Genomic DNA, 9737 nt, shown 5'->3' with positions numbered 1-9737 from the left:
CTTAGAAATCAATTCTTTAAGATGAACCAAAAAGAGGATGAAAGCTTAGAAGATTTAGTGGAGAGATTTACATATCGTGTCAAAAGAGCTAAAATGCATAATTTAGGATCAGACATATTAAAAAATCTCCTACTAAATGTTATAAAGGATGAATGGATTGATCTTCTTAACCTGGTGGGAGAAGGAGATTTTTCAAAATTGTCATTTCAAGAGATTTGTGAATTGTGTAAGAACATATCAAGAGGAAAAGCAAAGTATGAAAGATCCCATTGGGATCCTGTCATGGAAAGAGTAGGATCACATACTACTAAATATTGTCCATCGTTGTCGCGGTTAAAGGCAGTTTACCAAGAAGCAAATCTAATGTTGGAACAATCTTGTTATGGCACTCCAAAAAGATCATGGAAACCTCATCATCCTGGTATGATGCAAGATATTACTTCTCAATTTCAAGGTTATGCACAATAATCTCAAAGTAATTGGAAAACACCCTTGCCTTGGCAACCTTGGCCATCTTAACTCCAAGCTCAAAACTAATCTTGGAAACAAGGTTGGCAAGGGCCTTACAGAAGAAATCCACCGTATCCTCAATTTTTTCCTCACTATCCTCAATGTCAAGCTCAATACCAAGCTCAATGCTATTCATACTATTCACCTCCACCACAACATCCATTTCATGCTGAATTGACCTCAATTCAACCATTACCATCAGCACAAGTACCCCAAAGATCCATTTCCACTCTACTATGTGCACAACCATTTGGAATCCCCAACAATAAAACACCTCAATCCACTCATAGTGTTGAGGTACTACAAAATAAAGCACCAATTGCCATTGAAGAACAACACTCAAAAGAGAAAAAATATTCAGGTAACTTCCAAGAATCATGGATGCATGTTAAAGAAGAGAAGTTGTTGAAACCTGAGTGTCATGCAGGTCTATCACCCGATTCTATGAATGAAGATCACATCTCTGAAGACTTGCATGGCATGATATCATACAACCAAGGAAGACAAGATTACATTGAATCTTGGTTTAAGACAGTTATCGGATCTCAGGATTCCATTTTTCAGTATCTTCTGACATTATTCAAATCAAGGCAGTTAGTCTCTCATATACCAGTACATATCAAAGAGTATATTTAAACATGAATATGAGTTTACTCATGATCTTATTACGCAAATGGATGCTTTGAAAATTCTCTTATACTTAAGAGAATGTTTCATTTATTTTTCAATAGAATAGGACTAACAAATAAAAACGAGTTTTTGGGATTTTTAGGATAAATTTGCAATTTTTTGGTGCAGTAAGAGCCACCAATTTATTAACCCTTGGCAGGAAAATTGCAATAAAACAAACCATTGTGAATAAGGAGCACAAGCGAAGGTGGAAGAATAATAGTTTCAGGTAATAGATCGATTCTTTTCATTTTTTTTTGCATCCAAAATTTTAAAAGAGAGGAATCAACTAATAAAAACTTGAGTATGCTCTCCTTATGTGCTTTATGTGACCTGGAAAATTAGAAAAAGAATTTTCATGTTAGTATATCTTTTGTTAAAAATAAAAATAAAAAAAATTCCTTCTCTTTCATTAAATTTTAATATCTATATATATATATATATATATATTAAAAGAAACAAATAATGAAAGAGAAGGAAATTTTTTAAATCGAACATAAAAAATTAAAAATTAAAAATTAAAAAATAATAAATAAATAAATAAATAAAATAAATGTATATGTATATATATTAAAAATGAATGGAACACATGTAAATAAAAAAAAAAAAAAACAAAAAAAAAATTAAAAAAGAAGAAAAAGAAGATTTGTCTGTTTAAACAAATTTGAAAAGAAAACAAATACATTTGAAAAAAAAAAACATTTTTTTGGATATATTATTTTAATATTTAAAAAAAGTAATAATAAAAAATAAAAATAAAAATTATTAAAAGTAAATAAATAAAAACACATACCCTGGAACAGACAAACTTTATTGATATCCCCATGCAGAAACCCATGCCTACGTGGAGGAACAGAAGGGTGGGAGCAGCAGCTTTGGCACGCAGACTGGACAGATTTCTGCTAAAAGGCCCCCTGCTTCATCATTTACATCACTATAAACAATGGGTTGGATCGGGGGGTATATCAGATCACTCCCCAATATTATTGGAAATCCTCGGCCCTCACCATAAGCCAAAAGCCCCTTTCAAATTCAACCATATCTGGCTTCAGGACCAAGACTTCATGAAATTGGTCACAGATTACTGGATGGCACACCCCATTGACAGAGAAGCATCACTGGCCAAGGGATTTTGTAAAAACCTTTCTGAGCTGAAGCATATAGTCATTAATTGGGCCAAGGAGAAGAACACCAAGGAAACCGCTCAGCTCTCATTTGTTGAAGAAGAGTTGAGCTCCCTACTAGATGAGCGGAACTTAGGATTCATCTCGGGCGAAGACAAGTCTCGACTGATTGAGTTGGAAAACCAGAAGACTAATATTCTCAGACAAAGGGAGGAATCCCTCAGACTGCGTAGCAGAGCAATATGGCTGAAAGCTGGGGATGAAAACTCAAGGTTCTTTCACATCTATGCAAAGGGAAGGAAAGTGGCAAATACTATCTGGAATCTCCCCCTACCTGAAGGGGGCCTTGCAGACTCTTTCAACAAGCTCTCCCAGCTTGGAACATCACATTTTAGAAGCTTGTACAGAAGTCCACCAGGTTCAAATTTGGCAGAGATCATTAATGTGGCCACACACTTCCCTAGATTTGTAAACGAGGAGGACTCGACTGATCTTACGGCCCCGGTCACTATGGAGGAACTGGAAAGCACACTCAAATGGTTCAAGAAGGACAAGAGTCCTGGGCCGGACGGTTGGACTATCGAATTCTATTTAGCCTTCTATGACCTGCTGGGACAGGATCTGCTCAGAGTGATAGAGGAAAGTAGAACATCTGGGTGCTTATATCATGCTATAAACTCTACATTCATTGCCCTCATTCCTAAATCTGACTCCCCATCCTCTTTTGATGATTTTCGCCCCATTTCACTGTGTAATGTTCTTTACAAGATTATCTCTAAGATTATTGCTAACCGGCTCAAACCCATTCTTTCAAAACACATTGCTCCTCAGCAATTTGCTTTCCTGGAAGATAGACAGATACATGAAGCCATTGGATCCGCCCAGGAAGCCCTTCACTCCATCTGGTCCAAACATCTTAAATGTATTCTCCTGAAAATTGATCTATCAAAAGCCTTTGACCGAGTCAGCTGGCTATACATAAAGATGCTCCTTATTCATCTGGGCTTCCCTCTTCCTCTCATAAACTGGATCATGGCTTGTATCTCTACACCCTCGTTCAGCATCCTGATTAATGGATCGGCTTCCCATTTTTTTCACTCTGAAAGGGGGCTTCGTCAAGGCTGCCCCCTATCACCTCTCCTATTCCTATTGGTCATGGAAGGACTGAGTCGCTTAATCAATTCAGCAAAAAGGGAAAGTTCTCTCAGAGGCCTCAAGATCACGGATGAGTGCTACCTCACACACCTGCTGTTCGTGGATGACGTACTCATCCTATTGGATGGTAGCATCAGAGATTCATTGACATTTTCCCGCATACTACAGCTCTTCTCACAGGCCACAGGCATGATTGTTAATCAAGAAAAATCTACCATAACTCTGGCCCGTACCTCGGTCAATGAATCTCAAACTGCACGGCAGGCTTTCCCTTATAACATTCATCCATTGGACAGGGGTCTAAAGTATTTGGGTTTCTGGTTAAAGCCCACTTGCCAGAAGATTGCAGACTGGGTCTGGCTTGTAACAAAATTGGAAAAAAGACTATCCTGTTGGAGTCACAGATACCTCTCCAGGGCAGGACGATTAGTACTCATCAAATCTGTGCTGGAAGCAACTCCGGTTTTCTGGATGGCCCTCGCCTGGATACCAAGACACATTCTGGCTCGCCTACAGCAATTATGCAACAGATATCTATGGACTGGGCACTGGAACAAACAACTATGCTGAGCTCATCACACTCCGTCACTTACTCCATTTTGCATTGGGTCATCATTGCACTAGCATCAATATATTTGGGGATTCAAAAATTATCATAAATTGGTTCAATGGCATATCTGCTTGTCACATCCACACACTCAGCATTATCTTAAATGAGGTTTTAGAACTCAAAGCAACTTTTAACAACATCACATGTTCACATATCTACAGGGAACATAACGAAGGCGCTGACAAACTATCCAAGGAGGCCACGATGATGGACAGAGGTGTATGGGAGATCACAGAAGTACAAGGCCAGCACGAATACAAATATTACCATCGACCATACATTGATCCGAGTTACCAGCCTGCTCCGGGACAATAAATAAACTGAAGAATATCATGTTCATGACAGAGATGTTTTTTGTAATCACCATAGCATAATGTCTTATTTTGAAACAGTAAGGTAAAGCCTGGAAGGCAATTGTAAACAGTTTTTATATATAGCACTAGCAGATTGCCCTGCGAGGTACATCTGATCAGATGTTCATGTACAGAATCCTTTTTGTAACTAAAAGGTACACTGTGTATAGTGACCTCAGCATATGCGTAAAGCATCTACAATATGTAATTTTCCATATTAATGAAAATTACGGATTTTCCCAGTGGAAAAAAATAAATAAATAAAAACACAAAAACAAAAAATGAAAATAAAACAAAATGAAACCAATAAAACAATTAACAAAACCCAATTAAAATAAAACAAAACAATTACTGAAAAAAATACGAATTTCACCGGTAGTTACGTGAGCAGACACCAAATACGTAGAGGTTAAAAACATCATTTTTAAAACGCATTTTGTGAACAAATTAAAATGAATCTCAAAAATCTAAAACATGGGTTTTTCTCAGAACAAGGTGAATTATGTTTAATGTGAGAGATTTCTTCAAAACTCATAACCGTTTGATAAATTTTCGAGGTTCTCTGGAGCCTTGTTTGCTAGGTTACATGAAAAAAATGGTTTTCAATTAAATGTAGCCAGTAGCCATGCCCATGCTCTGTGGCTGGGCGGTTGGATGGTCATGGCCTTGGCCTTCACTGTTGGCTGCATTTAATTGAAACCCGTATTTTTTTCATGTAACCTAGCAAATAAGGCTCCATAGAACCTCGAAAATCTATCAAACGATTACGAATTTTGAGGAAATATCTCATGATAGACATAATTCACCCTGTTCTGAGAAAAACCCATGTTCTAGATTTTTGAGATTCGTTTTCATTTGGTCACAAAATGCGTTTTAAAAATGAAGTTTTTAACCTCTATGTATTTAGCCTCCGAGGTAAAATTCATTTTTTTTATTAATTGTTTTTTTTTTTATATAGTTAAGACTAACCTACGTACCCACGCGGGATTTGAACCGGTGACCTATCACAAGGAGTGCCTTAACAGTGCACCCATTCACCATCAATCCAAAGCCCCGTGGGCATTAATTGTTTTGTTTTATTTTAATTGGGTTTTGTTAATTGTTTTATTGGTTTAAATTTGTTTTGTTTGCATTTTTGTTTGTGTGATTTTATTTTGTTATTTTTATTTTTATTTTTTAAAATTTAATCATTTTTATTTTTTATTATTAATTTTTTTTAATTATTAAAATAATCTATCCAAAAAAATGTTTTTTTTTAACAATGTATTTGTTTCCTTTTCAAATTTGTTTAAACAAACAGATCTATTTTTTTTTTTTTTTAAATTTACGTGTTCCATTCACTTTATATATATATATATATATATATATATATATATATATACATATTAATTTTAAAAGAAACAAATAATGAAAGAGAAGGAATTTCTTTTTTAAACAAAAGATATACTAATATGAAAATTCTTTTTCTAATCCTCTAGGTCACACAAAGCGTGGGAGGAGAGCATACTCAAGTTTTTATTAGTTGATTCCTCTCTTTTAAAATTTTGGATGCAAAACATAAAATGAAAAGAATCGATCTCTTACCTGAAACTATCATTCTTCCACCTTCGCTTGTGCTCCTTATTCACAATCGTTTGTTTTATTGAATTTTTCCTACCAAGGGTTAATAAATTGGTGGCTCTTACTACACCACAAAATTGCAAATTTATCCTAAAAATCACAAAAACTCGTTTTTATTTGTTAGTCTTATTCTATTGAAAAAGAAATGAAACATTCTCTCAAGTATAGGAGAATTTCCAATGCATCCATTTGCTAACAAGATCACGAGTAAACCCATATTCATGTTTAAAATATACTCTTTGATATGTATCGGTATATGAGAGACTAACTGCCTTGATTTGAATAATGTCAAAAGATACTGAAAAATGGAATCCTGAGATGCGATAATTGTCTTAATCTAAGATTCAATGTAATCTTGTCTTCCTTGGTTTTATGATATCATGCCATGCAAGTCTTCAGAGATGTGATCTTCATTCATAGAATAGGGTGATAGACTTGCATGACACTCAGGTTTCAACAACTTCTCTTCTTTAACATGCATCCATGATTCTTGGAAGTTACCTGAATATTTTTCCTCTTCTGATTGTTGTTCTTCAATGGCAATTGGTGCTTTATTTTGTAGTACCTCAACATTATGAGTGGGTTGAGGTGTTTTATTGTTGGGGATTCCAAATGGTTATGCACATAATGGATTGGAAATGGATCTTTGGGGTACTTGTGTGGATGGTAATTGTTCAATTGAGGTCAATTCAGCGTGAAATGGATGTTGTGGTGGAGGTGAATAGTATGAATAACATTGAGCTTGGTATTGAGCTTGGCATTGAGGATAGTGAGGAAAAGATTAAGGATACGGTGGATTTCTTCTGTAAGGCCCTTGCCAACCTTGTTTCCAAGATTGGTTTTGAGGTTGGAATTGAGATGGCCAAGGTTGCCAAGGCAAGGGTGTTTACCAATTACTTTGAGATTGTTTTGCATAACGTTGAAATTGAGAAGTAAGATCTTGCATCGTACCAGGTTGATGAGGTTGCCATGATCTTTTTGGAGCCCCATAACAAGATTGTTCCAATGTTTGATTTGCTCCTTGATAAATTGCCTTTAACCCCGGTAATGATGGACAATCTTTAGTAGTATGTGATCCTGCTCTTTCCATGACAAGATCTCGAAGGAATCTTGCATACTTTGCCTTTCCTCTTGATATGTTCTTACACAATTCACAAATCTCTTGAATGATAATTGTGAAACATCTCCTTTTCCCACCAGGTTAAGAAGATCAATCCATTCATCCTTTATAGCATTTAGTAGGAGAGTTTTTAATATGTCCGATCCTAAATTATGCATTTTAGCTCTTTTGACACCATATGTAAGTCTCTCCACTAAATCTTCTAAGCTTTCATCCTCTTTTTGGTTCATCTTAAAGACTTGATTTCTAAGGTCATGGTTTATACAATAATCTTTGTTTTTTTTCCAAAAATACTCTTTTAATATCATCCCATGTACTTATAGAATTTGTTCCTAAAGTCATGAACCTTTTAAGAGCTCTATCCTTGGATGTTGCTGAAAACAAATTCAACTTTTGAATGTGTAAGAAGTAGCCATAAGATCTACAAATTATTTCAAATTCAAATAGAAAAGCTTCTAGGTCTTCTGATCTCATACCATTGAAGATAGGAAGTACATATGTAGAGATGTTCTTCATATGAACATTGATATCAGTTTCTTGAATAGGAAATCCAAAAGGATCTTCCTCGTCTTTACCATCTCCATCCATTCTTCTACCTACAAAACTAGGAATTCATGATATGGATGGTTTGTTTGTTTGTTTTTTTTTTTTTTTTTTTAGTGAACGGGGGTTTTGTTTTATGAATGTTTTATCTTTTCTAATTACCATCTAAATGAAAATAACCCTAATGAAAATGATTTCTAAACAATCTTCCTAACTAGTTACATCTAAGTATGCTTCCCCGGAAAATCTAACCATAATCTATTCTTCATTATTTGCTACGAGAAGAGAAAATCATGATAGTTTTTTATCAACTCATCATTGTTTCCAAATCTCGAACCTCACTTACTTGATTACATACTCATTTGATGATGAAATTGCTTGCCTTTAAATTCTACACAAGGACAAACTATTGTCTAGAGTTGTCTTCTAGTTTGACTATCAAAATCCTTGAGCTCTATGATTTACAGGCAAGCAAAATAGGTGGATATCCATATGCTTGACATTTGGCATCCATCCATGTTTTTGTTTCTTCTTCAAACTTGCAGGAACCTATCTAAACATGGGCAAAGCTGCAAAATTTCTGATTTGCTATCAAATTTGTACATTTCAGTAGCCATAGAGATATTTCAATCAATATTCATAAAGAAAAACCAGATTATCAGTTATGCATGAATGATACCTTATTTCATCTCTGAGAAGGACCTCGATGACCTTATAGCTTGTAAATATAGCAAGAACATATATGGGATAAATGAAAAGAAAGGGAAAAAGAGTGTTAAAATTAAGACAATTCAGGAAACCAATAAGTAGCACCAATACACTATAAGAATGGTATCTTTACAGTCCTAAACCTTATGCAAATATGAAGTAAAGATTAAGAGCATTTGAGGAACTACTTTAGTGATCTATATTTAAGAAGTATCACCCACACCAACAAAAGACAAAGGAATCAATGAATAAGAGCAATAGAAGCATCTTCAGTGACTAAGTTCATCATTAGGTGCATCCACTTTATATCAGCAGATTAAAGGTAGTATCACTTCAGGCAAAACAATGGCACTCTTGATTCAACACATCAGGGGTATGATTTGATGAAGAAAAACTTTGGCTTGTATACAAAAAAAAACTTTGTAGATTGATTGTACATACATCATATGTTTGGACATCATTGTACACATACATGTAGAAGTGGAGGACTGATCCCTAAAGTATCTTCAATTGTGAACCTTTGCTGGGGTTTGAGCATTGATGACAAGGTTTAGGGTTTAGCATAATGATTTTTGAGGTTGAAGATGAAATATTTCCAGAGCATGAGACCTAGATTTGTTAGTTGATTGATAAATGTGATTTAAGTTGTCAAGGTTTGAGTAGAAAAGTAAGTTAGAGTTTCCAAGAATGGTTGATAAGTCGAGTTTTGATTATAAGTTTCTTAGGGTTTGATATAAAGCATGAGCAAGAAATATCATGTAATATGAGTAGAGCCATTGTGGAAAGGCACTTGATAGAATCATTTATCATAGGCAAAACAACAATATTGGTAATAGTGTTAATGGGTGATTGATGTAAACATAAGTTTTTTTAGTTAGGGTTTGATCCATAGAAGCAGAGTTTGTATTTGTAGAGAGTTTTGTGTTTTGTATTGCATTTGAGCATAGGTGGATCTAGTTTGAAAATATATGAAACTTGGTCTGTTGGGTGATTAGGGTGGCAAAGTGGTGTTAGGGCAGGTTGGATCCTACATAGGGCATTGGAGCGTCCTTCCAGTTGCAGCTAGTAAACAAGGTGTTAGAGATCCTTCAGGTTGGATCTTGTAAACCAGGACATTGGAGCATCTTTAAGGTTGGATCTTATAAACCAGGGGGATGGAGCATCCTACATTTGGAGCTAAAAATCTTGGAAGTTGGAGCTTCCTAATTGATGTAAATTTTTTGAAGACAAATATTAAGAAGCATTCGATGATTTTTTTATTTGTTTTTTAATTCTAGTATAATCTCGGAAGGGTTTCCACCTAAAAATATTGTGTCTACTATATT

This window comes from Pinus tabuliformis, chromosome 7 (genome assembly GCF_031772625.1).
Source record: "Pinus tabuliformis cultivar Carrire ecotype Pingquan chromosome 7, CPIR1, whole genome shotgun sequence".
NCBI classification, from domain to species: Eukaryota; Viridiplantae; Streptophyta; class Pinopsida; order Pinales; family Pinaceae; genus Pinus; species Pinus tabuliformis.
The sequence above is the reverse complement of the archived record's forward strand: the minus strand, read 5'-3'. Positions refer to the sequence as shown.